At 45.0% G+C, this 22688-nt stretch overlaps 1 long non-coding RNA gene across 1 annotated transcript in view; it reads right to left on the bottom strand.

The window, feature by feature from the left end:
* Positions 1–20344: 20344 nt before the first annotated feature.
* Positions 20345–22688, bottom strand: part of LOC138480816 (uncharacterized) — a 181745-nt gene continuing 179401 nt past the window's right edge. Inside the window, exon 2 of the long non-coding RNA XR_011274132.1 lies at positions 20345–22566. This is a non-coding gene — a long non-coding RNA (uncharacterized lncRNA). The remainder of the gene's footprint in view (positions 22567–22688) is intronic.

Genomic DNA, 22688 nt, shown 5'->3' with positions numbered 1-22688 from the left:
AGAGAAGCTCGGCGTCGCGCTTCACGTGACGAGCCGGCCTGGGCCTAATACTACGGGCGCCTAGGAAGATGCTGCCCCCTGGTGGGCACAAAAAAAAAAGAATAAAAGAAAAGGAGGAAGCAATATTTAAAGCGAACAAAGGATTGCTGAGGATGAATTAATATCAAAAAAGAGGAACAAAATGAAAGGAAACAAAAAGGTAAGGAGGAGGAAGGGATTGTAAAAAGGGGAGAAGGTAATTAGTTGAGGAATATAGTCAGAGAATTATTACAAATAAAAACAGAATTCTCTAATTTTTTGCCACAATCACTTCAACAATCCTTATCAGTAAGCGCCACAGCTTTATTTTACCAACCATACCTGTAAGAGATATTCAAAACTTTAAGTTTCTGTAGTATACGCCTTATTGTTCTTCTGTGTTTCCATTTTGGTCTCTTTACACAAGAGTAACATAGTACAAACAATATGGATGTAATAATTGTATACTATAGGCCGTCTTAAATGATATTCATAAAGAGCTTTTGCTAAACGCCTTCAAGCTTTCAAATCAACAAATCAATAAACCTCTCTATCTTTTTATAATAAGGAGGAAATATAACTAAGGCAAACTATCCACTGAGCTGACATATTCAAACTGATCTACAACTCTACGCAGTAATAAAGGCTCTAAATACGAAGTCTACCTTACAATCTCCAACTATGGCAGCAAATAAAGCTAACCAAAAAAATGCATCCTCTGCTAAAGACACCACCTCCTCCACAACGAACCTGAAAAGACCTAAAAGTGAATCACCACCCCCACTAGGAATTTCTGATCCTGCCATTGAAGTCATCCTAGCGGAAATTAGGGCACTCAAACCCTTCATTGAAAACACCAACACTAAGCTACAGCAACTAAACGAAAAGTGGATGGGGGTTAATAACAGAGTGGAAGAAGTAGAGAAAAGAGTTGGTGTACTTGAAGATATATCCCCTAAAGTAGCACAGTTAGAAAAATCTATTAAAGACCTCCAAAGGCATAACGAAGACTTGGAAAATCGCAGTAGGCGCAATAATCTACGCATTTCAGGTTTAACAGAAGGAGCTGAGGGATCCGACCCTATTACCTTCCTACAAAAATTCTTACCAGCTATTCTACATTTGCCCTTGGACACAAAATTCAACATACAACGGGCTCACAGAATAGGTCAACCTTCAGCTTCCTCCACATCTCGTCAGCTGCCTAGAACAATGATATTCTACCTATTGGAATATTTTCAACTACAACTCATTGTTTCAACAGCAAGGGAGCGTAAATCACTTATCTGGCATGGCGGTAAACTATATATCTCGCAGGATGTAGCCAGAAGCACGACTCAGAGAAGAAAGGTTTTTCTATCCTTCTGCCCTGCTCTAAAACAATTAAATATCCGATATGGCTTATACCACCCATGCTCCATCAAGATAACACATGAAGGTCGTACAGCTATATTTGATGACCCAGCTGACTTGAGATCCTTCATACAATCTCTAAAATGTGATGGCATGGATACCTCCAATCCGCCGAGTACCTCAACATCAAGTACTACCTGAAATTCTGGTCTAAATTCTTGATAAAGATGTTTATTATATGTTTGTTTATACTAGCAATTACCTAATGCAGCTTTAACGTAATCACTCTATATACATGAGGTGGGTACCGTTCAGGTGTCCCTCTTCCACTGATGGTCGCTCTTTTCCTTTTGGTGACCCAGTTGGCGTTACCTATCCCTGGTATCTCTTTTATCCCGAATCCTTCTCCCATCTCCTGTTTGATCTCTATAACCTTTTGTATTACATTGTCTGAATTCTTCCAAAATATGATAAAACCCCTTTTTCCCCTTCCTAACCCTCAATGTTCTATCCTTATGTATCCCTGCTTGGGTATACACGTTTTTATCTACATTACTAAAGATCTGATTCTATTATCATACCACAGTCATAGGTTGCATGTTTATCATTATATATCTGACTAAATGACCTTCAAGTGCATTACCTGGAATATCAAAGGATGTAAAAATCCTATCAAAAGATGCAAAGTAATATCTCATTTAAACAAATTTAAGCCAACGGTAACTTGCCTACAAGAAACGCACTTATCTAACAAAGAATCTATGAAACTTTAATCTCTCTGGGTTAAAGAGGTTATCTCCAGTCCTGCTATCTCCAGGAAAATGGAGTGGCTATACTAATTACTAAAAAACAACCCTGCAAAATTCTTGATCAAGATGCAGATACAAATGGCAGATGGGTCTGGGTAAAACTGTTAATTGACTTTACACAAGTATCTATCCTTAACGTTTATGGTCCCACACTACCAGATCCTCCCTTCTGGACCGCAATCCAACAAATGATACTCAAAAATAACTTCATCAATTTGATAATGTGTGGATATGTCAATCAGGTCCTGGATCCGTTTTTAGACCGAAAATCCAGCTGCATGTTCATGTCAAATAAAACTCATAAATCTTTTACTAATTGCCTAGCGGAGACAGGATTAATTGACACCTGGAGACTATCCCATCCCACACAACTTGACTATACCTTCCACTCACCCCACATAATACGCTATCACGACTGGACTATATTTTTGCAATCAAAACCCTATCTGGATCTATTATAGACTCTAAAATTGCTAATATTATTATATCAGATCATGCACCGGTTATTACTTCCTTCTGCCTTGCACAGATGAATAAAACTGCTACTAGATGGAAACTCAACAACTTCCTTCTAAATGATCCACAGTTTAATCAATTGGTTCAAGCTTTCGTCCAACAATACTTTGCTAACAATCTTGACAGTGATACCTCGGTTGTCAATAATTGGGATGCATTCAAATCCGCCTTAAGAGGTCACATAATGGCTCTCTCCGGTAGGAACAAGAAAATTTGAAAAAAACACCTAGATGACCTTTACTTGAAACTCACCCTTGCAGAACAATGCTATTATGCGGACACTAACTCAACAAACTTACAACAAGTTATTAAACTATGCTTTGAAATTAATAAAGAAATAACAGAACTTGCAGCAAGAACCATACTTAAATATAAAACAAAAATATACCAAACTTCAAATAAAGCGGGCAAAATGCTGGCTTCATATATAAAAACCAAAAAAGAAAGAGTTCAAATTTCAGATATTAAAGACACTCAAGGTATATCTAATCACCGCCCTGACAAAATACTTGAATGCTTCAGAAAATGTTATACAGATTTATACAAACCAAAAAGATCTATTCCAAAAAATGAAATTGATTCCTTTTTAAAAAATATTAGCTGCACTTCATACCCCAGATTAGACCTTTCTCACCTTGATAACGATATTACCTCCTCAGAGATCACGAAAGCTATTCATAGCCTGGGCAAAGGCAAAGCACCCGGGCCAGATGGATTATCAACCGAATTCTACATCAATTTATCCCAAATATTAACACCTAAACTCAAAACACTATTTTCATATTTGATATCGCAAGAATCTTCCTCTGGATCATTTTCAGAAGCTCTACTTATCATTTTCCCTAAACCTGACAAAGACCCTTCCCTCCCCAGCAACTATTGACCCATTTCTCTTAATAATATAGAAAGCAAACTTTTTGCTAAAATACTTGCTAATAGAATTGAATCTTTCCTCCCAAATTTGATAAAAGCGGACCAAACAGGTTATGTAAAAGGACGTAACATATCCTCAAATGCAAGACTCCTTCTTAATGCCATTAGTCTAGTAGCCAAGGACAAAAAAGACAGCCAAGGGTACGCTGCCATTGCTTTGGACGCGGAAAAAGCTTTTGACCATGTAGATTGGAATTTTATGTTCCAATCCCTACGCTGGCACGGATTTGGTGAGAAATTTATCTCACTGGTAAAACTTCTATATTCAGCCCCCAAATCCGCTATTTATTTAAATGGACAAACATCTTCATTCTTTTCCTTACTCAGAGGCACACGGCAGGGCTGCCCCTTCTCACCGCTATTATATATTCTGTCACTTGAACCGCTGCTGGAATCAATAAGATTAAACAAAAATATCCCAGGGATTCAAGCAGGCACCTCAATAACCAAAATTGCTGCTTATGCCGACGATATTCTTATCCTTATAAAAAACCCTAAGCTTCACATACCAAACCTCTTAGATACTCTATCTCAGTTCGGCCATGTATCAGGATATAAACTTAACAGACAAAAATCAGAAATTATACCATTAAATCCCTATTGCCTCAAGCATGACATCAAATCTTTTGGTCTCAAATGGTGTAGTGGATCCATAAAATATTTAGGACTTCGTTTTGCCCCTACAATTCAGGAAACCATCAGGTTCAACACTAAAACACTATTGGATACCCTGAAAGATCATACAGCCAAATGGTCCCCTCTTTACCTCTCCTGGTGGGGGCCTTTGGACACAATTAAAATGATGCTGTCCCCTATTGTACTTTACTATCTTCAGCTTCTCTCCGTCCCTCTGTCCTTTACTTTTTTAAAATCTATATATTCCATACTACTAAATTATCTATGGGGAATAGGAAAAAGCAGAAGAATTGCGCTAACCAAACTCAAAGCACCTTATGAAATGGGTGGTGTTAAATTCCCTGATTTTAAGCTATACCACTCTGCATTTTTCATAAAACAATCTCGCCAATGGTTCACGATCCCGAATTTGCCGATATCCCTATATGGTGTACAATAAAGAAACATATAGTTCATCCACACAATATTACTGACCATATATACATCTTTAAATACACTTCTAAGAACATCTCGGAACCTATCAAAGCATCTGTTTCAGCTCTACAATCCTTTCTCTTCCCCCATACCAAAAACCCCAATAAATACCTATCCGCTTTACTATGGCATAATAAGAATATAGTTATTAATAAAAAGACCCTTAATCGCAAAGCATGGATTGGAAAAGGAATTAGATTCATCCAACACATTATAGATGGTCCTTCTATTCTCTCCTTCCAACAACTCCCTACCATGTTCACCATACCCAAGACTGACTTTCAGTTTTACAATAAATTAATCAACTCATGTCTTGATGCACTAGATCATAGCTCCTATAAGATTCTTTCTCCAGACGCCTTTAGACTACTACAACTAACCATGACAGGGGAGGTCAGAGCCTCAAAAATATATAATATGCTAACCGCAACATTTAATATGTGCCCAATTCGTCTGAAATGGGAACTTGACTTAGGATATAAGTTTGAAGTCCACATATGGCTCCGCCTGTTTTCTAGAATCAAACAAGTATCTGTCTCAGCCAACATTACACAGCACTACTATTTCTTTATTCACAGAGCATTCATTACTCCGGCTAAATTAGCGAAGGCAAACCAGAACAATGACGCTAAATGTTGGTCATGTGGCCTATCTCCTGCTACTTATATGCATATGCTCTTTGATTGTTCATATATTGTCAAATTTTGGTATGACATTTGGAAATGCATTCAGCGCATCTTTTCCGTAGATCTACCGTTTTCTCCTGTAAGTATATTTTTAGGAAGTGTGGCCATTACAACATATATTCCACCGAACTCTGCCAGATTATATGGCCTACTCATCTGCATAGCCTTAAAATCTATTACAGCAAACTGGAAAGACTTTCGATCGCTCTCTACCAGAGCATGGTGGAATGCTATATGTCAAACTCACAAATTGGAAATGTGCATAGCTAGAAATCTTAATTCAATTCCTAAATATAACGCTAAATGGTACTATTTCACATGTTATCTCAACTGTTTCAATGCAACTGCTCATGGCTCCTGATTATGCATTCCTATGCTTACGTTACTAACCGAATGACTACATGAATATACAAATGCTTGTTTTTAATTATTACAGCAATAGAAAAATCAGTTTTATGAAATAACCTGTTATATCCATCTTCCCCCCTTCACTTTGCTCCCTTCTGTTTCCAGTATGTTTGCTGTCTGTTTCCCTGTTTTGTCTCCCCATTTCTCTACTCATATCTCCATACTAGTTACTCATTACAGATATGCATTATGTTAATACAGGTTTAAATAGCAATATCTCCAATTTCTACATCATTCTTGTTCAACTTTACACATCAAACAAATTCAATGTTTATATATCTTGGATACAGCTAATACCCTCCCATGTTAAAAACTGTTATCTCTGTTCATTCTGTATGGTTACCAGTTCTACTCAAAGTCTGTAATGTGCTAACACATGTAATTATATCTGTATCTTGAACAATAAAAATTATTAAAATAAAAAAAGAACAGGAGTCTGCAACCTTTGGCTTTCCAGATGTTTTAAACTACAACTACCATTAGCCCTAGCCACCATAGTCAATGGCGAGAGATCATGGGAGGCATAGTCCACAAGAAATAAAAAGCTGCAGGTTGCAGACGCCTGCTATAGAAAAACTGCCACTTCAGCAGGGGGTACCCCTGAAGAGGGGTTTGTCAAAGGTAATTACCCTCCCATGAATGGTACTTTGGCTAAGCTACTGCAGAAGACATTATGCGGACAAGGTCCTGCTCTGGGGATTATCATGTTTAGTTTTGACTATTAGGTGGTGCTTGCGCCACCAATAAGCCAAAACTATTGCATTATTAGTACAGATAGGGAGAAACGACATATGAAGAGGGACACAGCTTGTAGGTGTTGTCTGGTTATTTGCCCTCCCATTGACTGACCATGACCATGCCTAACCCTTATGGCCATTCTCAACCAGTGTATGCCTTTCCTCCAAAACACTTCCTCATAGGAGCTCTTTGAGCTTGCTTTAATCAAGCCTGACCATCAAACTTTGCACTTTAATGCGTGCCAGTGTTTTTTCAAAGCAGTTTTCTCAGAGTTAATGACTTCATTGGGACTGTAAACCAGCTACTGGTGTAATAAAAATGTCTCGAACAGGTCTGCCTTTAGCCACTCGATTTATAGGCACTTTGTGTGCCCTTCACTGACGTCCTGTTAAAAACAAGCATTGGCGAAGCCAACAGTTTTGGCTTGTGCATCTGCACCATGTTGCACCTGCTACCATAAATGGCCAATAATAACACTACGGCAGCGCCTGGCAAGTGCCTTCCCCATGCCTGCACAAAAGCCCAAACTGTTGCCATTGCCCAGGCTTGTTCAGAGGACAGTAAAGAAGAGGAATATGGACAACTGGAAAGGGCGGCCGGGGATGCACGAGACGGCGCATATCATTCCAGAGGCTGGTTTGCTTACCTTTGAGTGGGTTGCTGCTGGAATTATTAGTGGAAGAAAATGTCTGCAGAATGCTGTTCCCAGAAATGTTAGCAATGATGGACTTAATTTCCTACGGTGCTTTATGATCTCCTAAAAAAACTGCTCTTTATTGTGATGAATTGCTGTCAATGCATATAGTTGTCTGGGTTGCTTCTGTTCTTTTTTACTCAGTAAAATCCAATATATATATATATATATACATATATATATATATGAAAAAAAGGAGGAGAGGGGCGCACTCCAGTTCTCTGCACAGTGAACCTTCTCAGCTACAGGTGTTCTCCTCCGACCGGTTTCTGTGCCAATACACGTCATCAGGGAGGCTGTCTTAACTTGCAGCTCACAGCAAGTGCAGGTGTTAACACTTAGTGATGATTCTGCTGCAAGGACTTCTGGTAGCTGTAGTCATCAGGTTTGCAAGGAACAGACTCACACCCAATCCCATAAATGGGGCAAAGGGGGAGTAGCCTACAGTGAGGCACTCCAAAGTTGGGCATATGTTACCTATATGTTAACTTGCAAAGTTTGCAAGTTAAGACAGCCTCCCTGATGACATATATATTTATATTATTTATATTTCAAGGTAGAATGTAAGTTATTCACAGTGCTATGTGCCCTGCTTAGGGTGCCCCTGCTTCATAGATATGTAATAATGATAAAAATGAGAAAATGTAACATACCTGCGCTACTTTCATGATGATATTGTGTGCAGAAAATAAAGGGTAAAAATAAAAATTCGTCGGCGTCTCTCTGAATTTCCTAAAACTGCACTATTAATTAAAACGGGAGTACTCTTTGATATGTAAATGTACTTTTATATTGTTAACCGTTTTTAAATTATTCAATTTTAAGCTATACATATTCACAAAGACATGTTTACTGGAATAGTACATGTATCTGCTATTCCTAAAACTAAATCATATTAACCGCAAATAGAACGCAGTCCTCCTTGTCCTACAAAGGTAATCACCCACTCTGCCGCCGTGAGAAAAAATGCAAGTTGAACCATCGATGCTTCTCACTCAATAAAGATGTTGCTATTTATACTTTAAATGTGAAAGATGGGACTAAGCTCGGCTAACCTCTGTTTGCAGCGGTCTTGATTTATGCCGGGGCAGGCGCTGTGCAAATCAATTCGCTGCGTCTTTAACCAGCGAGCGCGGAGCTGGAGGGACATGCCATCTTTCCTGCCGGTGCTGGGCGATAGCAGAGCCAAGACTGCCATCTAGTGTCCGGCACAGAAACTGACGCTCGGGCCTTCCCCACACAAATGTGAGTCTTCATTTCATGTACTTATTGCCATTCAGTCAAACATGCAAAAGTACCTTTTCCCTATTGAAAAAAAATGTCAAATATCAAACCTGCCTAAAGCCACATTCCCTAATTGAGGTAGCTAAGGTTGTGTTGCATTGCAGTCTCCTAGTTATTAAAAAAAACTGTGCCTAAAACTAATTTAAGAGGTATTAGGTTTTTAGGCTATCAGGGTATTTATTGAGCGCAGACCTAGTTTCCTGAAGCAAAGGAACACTTTACAGTCACAGGGGAAAGCACAGTGAGGGAAGCAAACAAACAAGGGAGTGGGGAGTTAGCAACAGGAATTGGGGGGGAGTGGCAATTTGGAAGCAAGGGGAGGAAACAGTGCGGAGCAGATCACCAGTCTCGGGTAGGGAAGAGAGTGGACAGCGTATTGACCTAGGTGTTAGGGAAGAGGCATTCCTTGAAGAGGAGGGTCTCCAGCTCTTTCCTGTACTGTAGAAGTGAGGGGCTGAATCTGATTTTGACAGGGAGGAGGCTCCAGAGTCTTGGGGCATAGACAGAAAACGCCTAACTTCTGCTTCGTTCTTTCCTGCACTGGTGGCTGGGAGGTGGGAGGTCATTCTGCACATGTTCTTACTTCTGAAGGATCGTGGGCTTCCGGAGATGCTGTGTTTCTCAGTGAGGGAGCTTGGGAACTTCAGGGTGGCAGCCTTGCAGAGGATGCAGCAGGAATTGTAGAAGATACAGGCTTGTAGCGGGAGCCAGTGTTGTTCAAAGAGGGTGGGGGTGATGGGCTTGAATTTGTGGAGTGCTTTGATGAGTAGTGCCGCATCATGAAAGGCCTTCCAAAAGGGCATTGCCACCATCTAAGTAGGAGAGGATCAAGGCTCGGACAGCAGACCTGAAGTTGTTTTCTGGGATGATGGGCCTGTTCACTGGAGAGAAAGTTGGTTCCAAGCCGTTTGTGCCGCCCTTGCTATGTGCTCTTTCTAGGAGATGTTCCTGTGAATATCAAGCCCAAGGGACTTGGCACAGGTGGCCAGCTGGGATGTGAAGCCCTCAAGATTCATAGCACAGGGCCATGTCTGGATGTCAGGATGTTTTGTGTTGTTGGTCAGCAGGAGAGAGCTTCATTCAGGTAAGCACAGAGTCAATGTGAGACGTGTTGAGCTTGTGAATGCCTTCATTGGAGAATAGCTTCAGATAGAGCTGCGTATCATCTGCGTTTTGGTGGATGTGGACATTGTGTGGAGCGAGGAGAGTTCCAACCGGTTGTATGTAAAGATTGAAGATCACGTCCAAGTGGGACTCCACAGGTGATGGGTAGAGTTGGTGATCTGGAGTAATCCATTGTACAAACTGGTGGCGATTAGCAAGGCAGGATTTGAACCAGCTGAGGATGTTCTTGCCGATCCTCATGCGGCCATGTTGATTGTCTCTCAGTGTCTGGTTGTATAATGTGTCGAATGCTACTGAGAGGTCAAAAAGAACCAGAAGGCAAGGATGGCTATTATCAAGGATTTTTGGGGCATCGCCGATCAATGACCGTACCAAAGAGGTGATATAAGTGATTAAACCACATCCAAAAACTAAAATTGTAAGAACTTAGAAAAAAGAATTAAGAATATCAAAAGGAGTGGCTATTTTATTACGCAAATGTGTAGAGTGGATAATGCAGTTTTGTTAGTAGTGGAGTGTTAATATTATATGCAGGATGATGGGTAGGACTGGGTTATTAATAAACATATAATGCAGGGCAGCCTGCAGTGCCCGTATAAAAGCCTGTAAATAATTGCTTTATTACAGGATAGTTGTGACATCACTAGTGACCTTTAATAAGACCATTTCATCATTAGTGTGCTATAATTCTTTTTTATAGTTTGCTTGTGACATCACAGTTGAGCCAGCACAGTTGAGCCAGCACAGTTCATAATTGCAGCTGCACTTAAAGCTGTGCCAATCTTTCAAGATTACTTTCTTCTAAAATTGCTTTCTGTGTAACTTTACAGCCATTAAACAATAAGGAACTGCTTATGGTAGTATGTTTATTTTGTCCATTGCTGGAGTTTAACAGATGAAAGCAAGAATCTGCATGTTATTTGTTAGGTTTCACTTGTTTTCACCGCAGCTATTTTACAAGTTGGCATTTTCACTGTGGTGTTTTCACTGTAACTTTTTTTCTGAAATTACTTTATAAACGTATCTTTATTAGCATTTTACATAAGTAACAAACAGTAACAGTTTCTCCTCACTTCCTCTCCCCCAGCCTTCCCCCAAACTCCCCACACCTGGCCTGATGTATACATCTGAGTCTTTACATAACGGTCAAAAACTTGCAAATTATGCGGGCACCATTGTTTCATATAGTCTCCTTGCAGGTACCCCAAAACCATCCCCCAGTCCTGCCAAAACCTCCCTCCATCCCCCTGTATGCTATACGTGATCCACTCCATTGCAATCGTCCCCCACATCTTCTGCAGCCCCTCAGCCCCTGCTCCTGTTTCCATTATTTTGCTTTAACCAACCATGCTGCTATCAGCAGCATCATGAAAGCCTTTCTCTCGGCCTTAGTTGGAAGGCTGATTCCCGGATCAAATAGACTATACATCCACACCCTAGGGCCAGGAGGCTTATCAATGGTGACCATGGCTTGTATCAGGGAGGAGGTGTCTGCCCAAAAGGGGGCTAGTACCATGCATTCCCACCATATGTGCTTCCATTCCCTCTAACCCTGTACACTCTCCAACACTCCGCCGGGGAAGCTGCATACATATTGTGCAATCTTACTGGGTTGTAATGCCACTGCATTGCCACTTTATACCATGCCTTTCTAATCTGAATGAACCGTGTCAGTTTGTGGCTATTCCCCCAAAGGTTTTCCCAATGCTCCGTGTGGGATGCTCATACCCAGCGTATTCTCCCACTGTTTCATGTATGCCCACTTTGGGAAGGACTTGGGTACTAATAGGATCTTATATAGCATTGAGATCATATTTTTAGATCCTGTGTGTGTGTTGTGGTCAGTTCCCTGGTCGCTGTCCCTTTGACCGTAGCATTGGATAGCCAGTGTCTTAGTTGACAGTACCCCATTCTGTCTCCTTCCGGAAGCCCCGAGGATTGCTTGCACTCCTCAAACGTAGGTATCCACATCCCCTGTACCATGTCCTCCCGCTTCCTACCTCCATTTCATGCCTTTGCTGGAAGGAGCCTTGCACCATCCCTGGGAAGAACCAGGGGTTCCCAAATAGCAGCGTGAATGGAGATAGGTATGAGGATAGGGCACCCTGCACCAGCAGCCGGTCCCAAATGTCGCACACCATGGCCAGCACCTGACATAGGCAGGTATCCTGTGGCCTGTTCTGCCTTTGAATCCACAGAATCTCCTCCAAGGGTCTCCCCGCCACTGCTCTATCCATTCTGGCCCATGGCTTGGATCGATCCCCCCGAGAACCACTCTCTGACCACCCTCAGCGAGGCCACCTCATTACTTGAAACGGTTTGGAAGCCCTAAGTCCCCTTTATTCTGAAGAGCCATAAGAACAGGCAAGGCAACCCGTGGGTGTTTAATTTGCCATCCGACGCTGACACCAGTTTGTTCAGCACCACGAAGAAAGCCCTCAGGACCGAGATCAGCAAGGCCTGAAAATAGAACAAGACTCTCGGCAGTGTGACCATTTTCACTGTTGCGATACAGCCCAACCACGAGATAGAGAGCGGGTTCCACTTGCCCAGGTCCTCTTTAATCTGTCTCAACACCTCCGGATAGTCCCTGTCATAAAGCTGTGATTTGGTCCGTGCTATGTTGACACCCAGATACATTGTAGATCCGTCAGCCTGAGCAAAGGGAGAGCACCATGTCTACACGTTCCATCTCTCTCATCTCCGCTACCAGGGCCAGTATCAACGTCTCCGGAGCATTTAGGGTCATTAACATATCGGTGGCGAATGCAGCCACTTTATGATCTCCCCCGAGGGTATGATATGATATGATATAATATGATAAGGTATTTGTAACGCGCCTATACACAAGTGTTTCAAGGCACGACGAGGCAGGGAGGGGGAACAAAAGGAAGACAGACAATGATCCTACTAGGCCAGGTGTCATTCAGATCGTGCAAGTGCATGGGTAGAGGGGAAGGGAAAAGTGCAAGGGGAAAGGGAGAGGGGAAAGTGCAGTAAAGGGGTAGTAGAATAACAAGATAAATAAAAGGGCCAGCTGGTGGAAAGTGCAAGGTAAGTGCAGACAAGTGCTGGGAAGGGGGGCTGTAGGGATACAGAGACAGTCCCGCAGTGCAGGGGTTGCCAGGGAGGCAGTGCAGGGGAGAGTGGCTGGGCCAAGGACTGCGATCAGTGAGAGTGGCCCAGCTGCAAGATTCAGTGCAATTTCAGTCAGGAATTCAGCAGGGGAGAGGGGGAGAGAAAGCAGAAGCAAAGAGGAAGGTTTTGAGGTGCTTCCGGAACCGGAGATGGTTCTCCTCAAGTTTCAGGGAGGCAGGAAGGCTGTTCCAGAGGGAGGCCCCTGCCGCGGAGAGAGATCTACCCCCAACTCGTTGCTTGGAGGTACACCTCTCAGTTCCGGGTTAAGCCTTAGTTTTATAGCAAAGGCTCTAGATAAAGGGCATATAACAGTGGCGACAATGGATACCCCTTTCTAGTGCCTTGCTGAATCTGGATGCACCCGGACAGCTGGGTGTTCACCGAAAGTCGCATTGAAGGGCTCCTTTAATTTGCCCCACCATCTGCAATAAGGTTAGCACCAACCCCAATGTGCTCCATTACACGAAACAAATATTGCCATTCGAAGCGGTCGAATGCTTTTTCAGGGTCCAATGAAATCAGCACCAACGGGATCAGTCTCTTAGTTGTTTTTCCACCAGGTGGCATATCCGTCTGGTGTGATCAAAGGTCTGCCGCCCCACAATGAACCCTGATTGATAGTGATGGATCAATTTTCAGAGCAATGGAAACAATCTAGCCATCAATATACCCTTATATAGCTTGGCGTCAATATTCATCAGTGCGATAGGCCTATACGACCCGCACTTAGTCGGATTCTTGTTCGGTTTCTTGAACACTACCACCCTAGCCTCTGTCATAGATTACGTGATGGACCCTGAGGCCGCAATCACATTAAACAGTTGCGTGAGTCATGGGCCTAGTTCGCTTTTCAATGTTTTGTAGAATATTATTACTGGAAATCCATCGGATCCGGGCACTTTATTCAGTGGAAGAGCCTTGATTGCTGTCTAGACTTCCTCCTCTAGTATCTCCTTCTCAAACCCTTCACTCTATGTGGGCGTCAACTTTGACAGTGGTAGTGCCTCTAGATACTCTATTCCCCTGTTGTCCGTGCTCATTGATGTATACAGGGACTCATACAAATCTGCGAACATCCCACTATAGCTTCTGCATCCGTCGCCATCAAGTCCTTCCGGTCGCGATATCTGAAGGATGTTCTGAGCGGCTGTTGCTGACCTTAATTGCTGCATCAGCAGCCGATATGCTTTATTTGCACTGAGACAGTATCTCTGCTTGGCCCGTAGTAAGGACATTTCGACCCTGTGGGTGCATATTAGGTCAAGCTGGTGCTGGACATGTTTCAGCATCCTGTATAGAGCCCTGGTGTGTTTCTCCACCAGGGCCCGCATGACCTCCCCTAGCTGCACCTCCTACTCTTCTTCCATTCTCCCCCATTGTTTTTCCCTCTGCGCCCTAAGCCCTATCAGTTCCCCTCTCATCACTGCATTAAAGGTGTCCCACAACCCCTCTTGGCTGATCTCCGGGGTGTCGTTATCTACAAATTATAGGTCAATTTTCTCCCCTAAAGTGGCCAAAGGACACACTGTCTTTCAACAGTTTCCCCAGGAACCTCCACCCCCACAGTCCACTTCTTACGCCCCAAGCCGAAACTGTGATAGTGTGATGGACATGATCCCATAGGGAAATCAATCCCAACTCAATCTGGACGACAGCCCCCATCAGCCCAGTCATTACCCGCACATAATCTATCCTCGACTGTGACTGGTGGACATGAGAAATGCATGTGTTGCCTCTCTCCTCCCCCCTCTTTATCTGCCATACATCACGGAGGGTTACATTTTCAAAGTGCTCCACTAGCGAGTGGGTGGGCCCCTGTGCACCGTTCTGTGCCCCAGGGCTCCTCTCCAGGTGGGGCGTCCATGCTAAATTGAAGTCCTGAGTGAGTATAATCTCACCTACTGAAAAATTGCTCCAGTTTAGTCCTCACCGCCCTCAGGGACCCATCTTGTCCCACATTGGGTGCATATAATGTTGCCAGTGTAAACTGTCACTGGTCCATGTGTGCCTGCAGGAATAGGTATCTGTCCTCCTTGTCAGCTAGGGAACATGCCACTTGGAAAGTAACCGAATCTCTGAAGGCTATCAACACCCCCGCCGTCTTCCCCTGGGTATTGGCCGGGTGCACCCTGGAGAATTGCGTCAACAAGATCTTACCTTTGTCTACCTTCCTTACATGGGTTTCCTGAAGCATTCGAATATGCACATTCTCGTTCTTTGCCTGCATTTCCACTTATCATGCGCTTAATTGGGGAGTTCAACCCCCTTACATTATGGGATAATACCTTGAACACGCCCTGGGTTATCCCCCTTCTGTGGCTCTTCCCCTCCCCCCGGGTTGCTCCCTCATTCCTTCCTCTTCCCAGCTGCTGACCTCCCTCTCCCCCATCCCCCACCTCAACTGAATCCTCAACATCAAAGGCCACCTACTCACAAACCATTCCCCCCTCCGCCCCTCTGTTTCCTCCCGCCCCCACCCAGGAACGAACCATAGATCCTACGATCGGGGACCAACCCGTGGCTCTGATTCGAGAAACCATGCGAACGATTCCTAAGCCTCCCTCAGATTCCATACTCTCCAAACCCTCCCTGTCCCACCCGCCTCAATCCCAGGCCGCTTACCTGCCAGGTACAGTCCACTTACCTTCCCCCATTCACTACTTATGATGTTCCCCTCTACCCTGCTTCTCCGCCTCCCAGTCCTCCCTAGTGCTCAATATCGACGCCCACCATCTAAGCAGCTTTAGTCTCATCAGGTAGCGCCTTGATTGGCCCGTGCAAATGGTCCTTTCAATTGCCCCCCCTCCCCTTAAGGCCACAAGTCATCCTAGAGCATTTCCCATTGTCTGCTCCCCCGTGCCAGGGAACACCTAGGCTGTACTGCAGGCCTGTCCGCCTTATCCTCCAGGTGTGGTAGGGCCTGTCCTTCAGCGCAGGTTGTGATGTGGTGCTGTGTCCCATTGAGTGTAAAAAGTATTCCAAATGGAAAATTCCATTTATACCAGACAGTTTCGCATTCAGTGCTCTCCTCACCAGCCCCATGGCTTTACGTTTCAGCAGGGTGGTCAGTGCCAAATCCTGAAACAATTGGATCGAGCACCCCTTCACTATAATGTTCACCTGGCCACGGGCTGCTCTCAGGATGTTCTCTTTCTGCACAAATAAGGACACTAGGACCAGGAAATCCCGCGGCCTCGCTCCTGGTTCTGTCCGAATGGGACCTGCTCTGTGAATTCGGTCCACTCCTACTGCCCTGGTGTAGTATCTGATAGTAGGTCCCAGAAGCATTGCTGAATGGTTGCCCCAGGTCTGCATCGTGAACCATCTCACTAAGATCCTTTACTCAAATTTTGGACCGACACAACCAGTTCTCCAGGTCCTGCACCTGAATTTCCAAGTTCTGGGTCGCCCGTGCCACCTGCTCCAACAGTTAACTGTTTTGCCTTACATCCGTCAGTGCTTGTTCCACAGTGTCTACCCTATGCCCTAGGCTCCCATCCTCCTCTTTAATTTCTTCCAGGGAGCTTCTTAGGTCCTCATTTCAGAGAGGTGAGCTGCTTCTGGAAGGTGTCATTCGTCCCACCAGGTCTCTTAAGCATTCCTTCAAATCTTCTTTGCTGAGGGCTATGCTGTCCATCTAAGTGCCTGGGACGTCACTCTCTTGACGTCGCCCCTTGCAGGAACTCGCTGTCCCGTCCATCCGCTGCTTCCAGCACCTCTCCAGTTGTCCTTCCTGAGAAGGGGGATGTTTCCTTGACCATGCCGGTGTACCCTTCCCCTTTACTCAAAGCATCTGGTGGTTACGGCGCTGTCTACCTTCCCCCACAACTGACGTGGGGCCACCTCTACTAGCTCCCACCTCTGCAGGGCAGTCCACACCCTATCTGTTACCTCTTGCTTCTCAATTCATGCCACTGCTGCACAATGTACTGCCGGGTCCACCGCCAGGCCTACTGCAGACAGCCGCCAGTCCCTTCCAAGGATTCCTCTCTCTTTGGGCCGACTGATGTGCTTCGGCCCCTCAAGAGCTCTGATGCACCTTGTAGTTCATGACACAATGACAAAATGTGGCAGCCTTCCTAGGCCCACTCTCCTCTCCTCCTCTACTGGCCTCTGTTGGGGCTCCTCTCTCCCGCTCCAGCCACCACCCAGCATGACTCACCGGGAGCCTCTTCTCGTCAGGCACACTCTCTTTACATCCTTCGTGCCTCTGGACTGCTCCTCACCTAAACTCCCTCCCGAGGTCCCCATGGCGCAGTGCTGTGGCACACTCCCACCCTCTCCTTCAGGAGGCGGGCCAGCGCTCTCCGCAGACCGCTTCTGCAGATCTCCAGACAGGGGCCCCATTCCCCGTAGCAGAATGCTCCTTCAACTGTCTCTGGTACTCACCGGGAGGGGACGCCAGCCCACTGCTGCAGGTTCCTCTTCTCGTGGGGGGCAACCACTCTCCTCTAGTCATGCCCTGGATCCTGCGTCAGTGCATTCCGGAGGCTCAGCCCGCTCGCTGCACTGCGGTACGGTTCAATGCGCGCCGCATTGGATGCTGCAGTCCCCCTTTTCTGCCGCTTCCTTATACCTCCATCAGTGGTGTGGCAGTGTCTGACTGTGGCTTTGAGGGGCGAGGGGCTCTTCAGTCACCATCACCCCATTCGCGGGGTACTCCGGTAGATGGTAGTGGTAATGCTATATCAGTGCTGCTCCGGGGCCAGGACAGAGAGCGGTGTGCTACACCCTCCTCAACAAGCCACCATCTTGGAATCTCCCAGTTTTGTTTTTTAAATGGGGTGGTCCCCATCCCTCTTTGTAGTCCACCCTTACCACCTCACCCTGCCACCCACCATGCCCAATCCCAGCCTGTGATGTGCATCAATGGGATCGAAGTACTGCTGCCACACCCAAGGTGGCTGCCAAGGACCCCCTGATTCATAGTTTTCTGGCAAGACTTGGGCAGTTGTAGTTCTTTGCTACCATTTGCTCCCAATGTACCTTAAAGACGCAGCAACCATTAGTCGGCGCGTCCTGCTCTAGTATGAACTGACCACTGAAGGCCCAGTTGTGGTGCTTTAGGCTTTTTTGTGGATGGCGCACTCTTGGGGCCAAACTTGTTTGGAGTGTAATGTGCCCTATGGTGGGAACCACTTGACCCTGTCAGCCCTTGATAGTGCAGCACCTGGTGCAGTCCCATTCTTAGCAGCCGATAGCAGCCGTTTGGCTCCTGGTGACCAGATCTGCCTGCTGCCAAACAGGAAACTGAGCCTTCTACTGGTGTCACTCAGCTATCTGAGCCATCTGATGTCACCCGGCAGCCTTCTGCTCAGATGCTAGGTAGTCTTTTGTGAGAAGCAATCGCCCTATGCTGCCGCCTCCCTAAGTTCATCTCCCTGCATGAGCAGCTGGTCGCAGCCCCCATGGTTGTTTGCTGTGTAGAGAGTTTGATGTAGAATAGTTTAGTTTTCATGTGACAGAAACCCATAATGTACCTTACCGTTCATTTTTTAATATTCAGGATTCAGTTCAGCCATGTAAAGTGAGGTCTCACTCACCTGAAATACTTTCTATTCTTTTCACAGTTAATCTATATTTTTGAAAGCATATTTATTAAGCCATAGGATCACACATCATTAAACACTCTTCATGGAAAGTAAAGATGATAGAGCATAATAATTCTAATATTTAACTGGTCAGTGAATCATTAATCATGTACATACACATTTAATGCCTCACCCTAGTTCTAAGAACAAGCTTGCATAGAATAGTCCTTGAGAAAAACATCAAAAGCCAAAGTATATCTTTGTTCTAAATTCTTCAATGAATTTATCATGCTGAAGCGTCAAATTGCAAGGTGAAGCTTGCCTTCACTTTGTCAATCAGCAATAGTTACCATGAAATACATGTAGTTTAGAATATTAATTATATGTTTCCAGTGTGTTGAGCTAAACACTGACATCTCTATGAACTGGTGTGAATGTGTTTGGACTATCCAGGCTGAATCACCACTTCGCCAGCACCCATACATCTGCCATGACTACGTGCGTCCAGCACCCTTACATCTGCCATGACTAGGTGCATCCAGCACCCATACATCTACCATGACTACCTGCATCCAGCACCCATACATCTGCCATGACTACCTGCATCCAGCAACCATACATCTGCCATGACTATGTGCATCCAGCACCCATACATCTGCCATGACTATGTGCATCCAGCACCCATACATCTGCCATGACTAGGTGCATCCAGCACCATACATCTGCCATGACTGCGTGCGTCCAGCACCCATACATCTGCCATGACTGCATGCATCCAGCACCCATACATCTGCCATGACTAGGTGCATCCAGCACCATACATCTCCCATGACTGTGTGCGTCCAGCACCCATACATCTGCCATGACTGCATGCATCCAGCACCCATACTTCTGCCATGACTAGGTGCATCCAGCACCCATACATCTGCCATGACTAGGTACGTCCAGCACCCATACATCAGCCATGACTACCTGCATCCAGCACCCATACTTCTGCCATGACTAGGTGCGTCCAGCACCCATACATCAGCCATGACTAGGTACGTCCAGCACCCATACATCTGTCATGACTACGTGTGTCCAGCACCCATACATCTGTCATGACTACGTGTGTCCAGCACCCATACATCTGCCATGACTACGTGTGTCCAGCACCCATACATCTGCCATGACTAGGTGCATCCTGCACCCATACATCTGCCATGACTACGTGCATCCTGCACCCATGCATCTGCCATGACTACGTGCATCCTGCACCCATGCATCTGCCATGACTAGGTGCGTCCAGCACCCATACATCTGCCATGACTAAGTGTGTCCAGCACCCATACATCTGCCATGACTAGGTGTGTCCAGCACCCATACATCAGCCATGACTAGGTACGTCCAGCACCCATACATCAGCCATGACTAGGTACATCCAGCACCCATACATCTGCCATGACTACGTGTGTCCAGCACCCATACATCTGCCATGACTAGGTGCATCCTGCACCCAAACATCTGCCATGACTACGTGCATCCTGCACCCATGCATCTGCCATGACTACGTGTGTCCAGCACCCATACATCTGCCATGACTACGTGTGTCCAGCACCCATACATCTGCCATGACTACGTGTGTCCAGCATCCATACATCTGCCATGACTAGGTGCATCCTGCACCCATACATCTGCCATGACTACGTGCATCCTGCACCCATGCATCTGCCATGACCACGTGCATCCTGCACCCATACATCTGCCATGACTAGGTGCGTCCAGCACCCATACATCAGCCATGACTAGGTACGTCCAGCACCCATACATCAGCCATGACTAGGTACGTCCAGCACCCATACATCTGCCATGACTACGTGTGTCCAGCGCCCATACATCTGCCATGATGTATTGCTCGCCAAGAGTGCACAGACAGTTATTTATCACCAGTACATTTGCAGAGCAGAGCAAATACTTTGAACGCACGTAGATGAAAGCAATGAGTCACACCCACACAAGCAGTTAGAGAATAAGTGCTCTTATACAGCTATTTATTCATAGTTAAACATACATAAAGGAATAAGTGATAACACAGAAATAAATCACAGAAAAGATAATAAGCTAACAAGAATAGATCATCATGGGTGTAACTGAATTCCTCATCTCACCAGAGGTGGCTGGAAGAAACTGGTAACAGCCAGGCCGAGAGCAAAACAACCCAAGGGGATTTCGGAACAAGGCGTTCCCCCCCTCCGACTGAGGTCCAGCCTGACCTTTCCAGAGCCCCGCATTATATGCCCTCCTCAAAAGGGGAAAAGGGGTGGCAATTTCTCGAACCATCTGGTATTAGCGCTTGCGCGTTGATGGTTGTCAGCCGGGTCATCCGACGGTAACCACGGAAAAAAATCCATAACTCATCTTTAACCTTGGCACGGGGCATAACAAACCTTATCGGGTACCAGCCGGCACCTGCGTCTGCTAGCCTCTCCGAGCTCTGTGTCCTTGAATGAGCTATGCAGACCAACACAAGCAACGAATAACGTTGAAAACATGTTTTTCAGTGAAATACTGCTAACCAAGCTGAAAATCTGTGTACAAGTGCAGCTTCCACTGAGGCATGGAATAAATATCCATTATGGCTCTGAGTGCCCCCAGAATGCACTGCGCACCAGCGCCATATTTTAGCTCAAGCATCACAATCCACCCTTGGATATTTACCTTCCATAGCCCTCTGGCAGAGGAGCCGGTCTTTGAAACCAACAAATCATCAGAACTAAATTGGGAATACATTGAATAAAACAACAACCAGCAATTATGATAGCAAGTATAATACAAATGCAAGCAAAGGTGTAACGCAGTGTATACCCAACATCAGGAATCCATGAGAATAACCAATCCCACCAATTCCCATTATGATCTTGAGACACTTGGGAAACGAGGTCCTTCAAACCTCTAATATGACTTTCAGTGGATCATGAATGGTCACTCAGGTTAAAACAACACATACCTTCAACAAACAACACATACCAAGTTATGTTTCAGCAACAAATAATCAACGGCGGCCCTGTTTTGCAAAGCTGCTTTTCTAATAACTTTGCTATCAAGGAGCAACTCTACTAATGCTTTAGAAGTATGATTAAGTCCTTTTACTACTAAACACGCTAATTTGATTAAGGATTTATAACCTCCAGCGGCTAAACCCCAAACTCCCACTAATGACAGGGCCAATGCTAATACCTCAGCCTCTGATAACAAATGCACCTTTGAATCACATTTTGGAGATAGACCCACAGATTCAAAAGTTGATCTTTTGCTTCGATATATTGCTGGGTGTAGAGGGAACATCATCAGCCCTAATTGCATTAAGACACATGGACCTCCAGAAATGTTAGCTGAATGTATGTGTATGTGATATTGCCACATGAGAAAAGCCATCCTAGTAGAAGTTTCACATGATTTAAATGACTGGCAGCTACTATTGTGTGATTGCAGCTAATGGTGTTATTCACGTTGGCACATGTGCTTGGAATTCGTGCACACAATCTCTTCTCAAATGCAGTTTGATTTTCCTGTTTGGTTAAATTCAGCTGTTGGCATTTCCCAATTTCTTTCGCATTGCAGGTCATAAAGTAATACATCACCTTGAGTTATATTGTAGGTTATAATTCATGTCAAGTTTCTACACTTCAAACTGCAAACTTCAAACATTTGCAATCTGTTTCCTGACAGAATCGGCAATTCTCATAGACTAAAACGGATTGTCTGACATCGGAATCTTGAACCACAGAATCATTGTGCATGACGCTGAAAATGTGCCTCAAGATTGGAGCTGGCGTCGGCACGGCCACTACACAGATAGGCAGCAAAGCTTTTGCATGATGCACGTCAGTTAGGCAAAAATGTGAGATGTTTAGGACGTACTGATCGAGATACGTCCACATGTTCTTGGTTTGGGCGATCATCGGTGCATATCGGCACCCTAAAGACATCTCTTGCATAGCTGGCATCAACGTTGTTTGCGCTTGCACCTGATGCGTTTTCCGCATTCCACGAATCCAGTTCTTCGGTCTGGTTGGCTTTTTGGCGTTGGCATTGGGCTGCTTTCGGACATCATTGCTCATCATCATCAGTTTCCCATGGAACACTCGCACAGATGTGACATTTCTGACTGGTAGCAGCATGCCATTTGACTCTCCCAAATGGAGTCCACATAGTCCCACAATTACACCAGCCAGACACAGGATCTACAAGGCAAACCCAGAAAAGAGATATCAGTGTTGAAAATCACTCTCTTAGGTAACATTTGTTTGCGGGCACATACTGCCATTTTTCTTTGCCGGGTTCCATTACTAAGACTACCTGGTCT

This window comes from Ambystoma mexicanum, chromosome 5p (genome assembly GCF_040938575.1).
Source record: "Ambystoma mexicanum isolate Mex_15411 chromosome 5p, UKY_AmexF1_1, whole genome shotgun sequence".
Classification (NCBI taxonomy): domain Eukaryota; kingdom Metazoa; phylum Chordata; class Amphibia; order Caudata; family Ambystomatidae; genus Ambystoma; species Ambystoma mexicanum.
The sequence above is the reverse complement of the archived record's forward strand: the minus strand, read 5'-3'. Positions and strand labels throughout refer to the sequence as shown.